Below are 2,767 nucleotides of genomic sequence, written 5' to 3' on the forward strand. Positions count from 1 at the left end.
GTTTTAAGATATGCCTTGTGTCGTGTGTAGTTTATTTATATGTATGCGTGTTTTTATGGCTTAATGTATCTTTTTTTTTAAGTTATGCTTAGTATCAATTCAACATTTATTCTACAATTACTCTTTGTCGGTATTTTTTCATTTTCGTTGGCTTTATTACTTGGTGGGCTTTCGTAGTGAAGCGGTGACTCCTTTTGTGCACAGGTTTGGCGAACGACCTATGATTAATCAGTAGGGATTCATGCAGAAAGTTGTATTTTTACTTAGGGAATTATGAAATTCTTACACTCTCCAAACACAGCGTTACTCTTGGAGATTATTTTCCGTAATGTCTACGTACCAATTTAAGATTTAATGAGAACACAAACGAGGTATGGATTGGCAAAGACAATGATGTTCTTAGTCATGAAATGAAGCACCAAGCAAAGAAATTTGTTCTCACCCCTGCATTTAAAATATCTGTATCATGTAACTTGATAAAATAAAGTTATTGCAAGAACTAAACTACATTCATGCGGAAGACACCAAATTTCTTTTGCCCAAGGAAAGTTCCGCCTTTTCCCACCTCCAGTTAATAAAGCCTTCGTTTTTCAACCAGGAAAATTGTACGTTCTCGAAGAAATAACCAATGCTATTGCGACCGACATGTAATACACTCAAGCCATGGCGATTATTCTTTTGTTAGTTTTCTTGCTTCTAGCCCTTAGAATTCTGGGGTTGTAATACGGCGTATCTAGGATACTCTAATTGTGTCCTGAATCCGGGGGTCAAGTAAGGTGCCTAAATTTGCGCCTTATCGCTGCATAAGGTGTTTGGAAACCCTTAAAGATGGCGTTCACCTTGAATCGGGCGATTTAGGCGCCAAAATGACGAGTCAGGACGCAGCTTGAGGCTACCACATTTCAATTCGGTGTTCCCGATGCAGTTGGCGTTCTGGAAGGAATTGCTCCTTTTCCAAAGATTCATCAAGAGTTCATAGCGTTATTCCTTATTCTAGTAGTTGTGTGTGTTGTCCATCGTCCGCCCGAGTTTCCCGAGATCTTCGCGTCTAATCGGCTCTTCGTTGTTAGGTTGGCATCGCGCGCCCTGCAAACACATTTTCAATACACGGAAAAATGTGGAAGTTACGTTCGCAGCTATCCACATCTACATGGGTAAGTGATGATAGCTGCTGCAAGTCACCTCTAGGGTGCGTGGCAGGGGATGTTTCTATGCCATGCATGCCGAATTAAAAAAATTGACTTTTCTATAAATTTTTAGCTACCAATAAATGTGTGAAATGTTTTAAATAATGGAGATCTGCTATATGTGTATGCCCTGCAGTACATAAATGTGAATTACTTCCCCGCGTTTGCGAAAACGAGCTGCTAGGAACGTGGACAAGAACGAAGGTTAGATAACAACACCCTAGAGTACTTAGAATTAAGAAAATACAATATTTTTAGTGAAATAATGAACATACATTAAAGATCTTAGTCTTCCGGGATTCAATCCGCCTTGGTCCATATGCCAACTACAACGTCGGCGAAATTGCCGAGCCAGAAAATTGACCCACATGGAAGAAATCCCGGAAGACTTAAGAGGCTTGTTCATAAAATAACTGGAATTTTTTAATTTCGTGGGTTTGGAGAGTCCGATTGTCAAAATGTTTTTTTATTAGTTTGGTATTTACATGCCCCTGAAGTATAATAACATTTTCGGCGGTATTAATTGTTTAATTTGTATGTTGGCAGCCCCGTTTAGGTTAAACGTGTTTTCATGAGCTCGGTGATTTTCGTTTGTTAAGAAAAATGAATCAAAGAATTTTGTATCAAGCCTTAGTTCCGACGTCATATCCGTGAACTCGTGTTTCGTCACCTGTTATAACACGTTTCAGTAATTCTGCATCGTCGTTGACTTCATTTTTATTGACTCCTGAGCAACTTCCATTCCCTTCCGCTGTTTTTGTTCAAAATTCAAAAATTTTGGAACAAATTTTGCTGTCACGCGTGTCATACCAAAAACATTCAAAGGTATTTCATGGCATGAGCCAATTCCACATGCCAACATCATCACCGACTTCCCTGATTGTGATTCAGCGATCATTCATCGCCATTTATTTCACTTTCTCCACGTCTAGACGGCCATTTTGGAAACGCTTATACCACTCGTGAACTCTTGATTTACTCATAGCAGACTGACCATAGATCACGGCGGTGTTGAATATTTTTCAGAGGTATCTCGATCCCTCCTTGAGGTGCTTTGTGGAGGGCACTTTGAGTGAGTACGCCGTCCGTCGGATGGGACGTTAAGCTGCGGACCCCTTGGCGCCTTTCGCAAAGAGCAGGCTAATGCCGACGCCGGGTTTCTTTCCTCCCTTAATCCTTTCCTGTCCATCTCCTATGGCGCAAATGACCTTAGCTGTCGGTCGCCTCCCCAAAAAACTACTACTACTACGGAAACAGAAATAAATGTTGGTGTACAAAACGATGAACCCACACCCGTTTAAGCCTGTGAGCTAGTTCCGGGAACAAATAGAAAAAACAACTCCGAAATATGAGAATAGTGAAATCCCTAGTACTACTGAAATACAGAATGAACTTGTTGAAGACATCGCCCCTCGCCAATGGAAGCCACCTCGAATAACGCCCCTCTACAAGGGTGGCAATGGAAAAGATTCAGGATTTCAAGAAATCATGAATTGAAAGACCTAATTACGCTTTGAATTATTTGCTTTTCCTAACCCCGATCTGGCTTGGGTGGAGTATTTTCCTGAGGGCGTGATATT

Source organism: Hetaerina americana, unplaced genomic scaffold (genome assembly GCF_022747635.1).
Source record: "Hetaerina americana unplaced genomic scaffold, ioHetAmer1.1.p SCAF_55, whole genome shotgun sequence".
Lineage (NCBI taxonomy): Eukaryota > Metazoa > Arthropoda > Insecta > Odonata > Calopterygidae > Hetaerina > Hetaerina americana.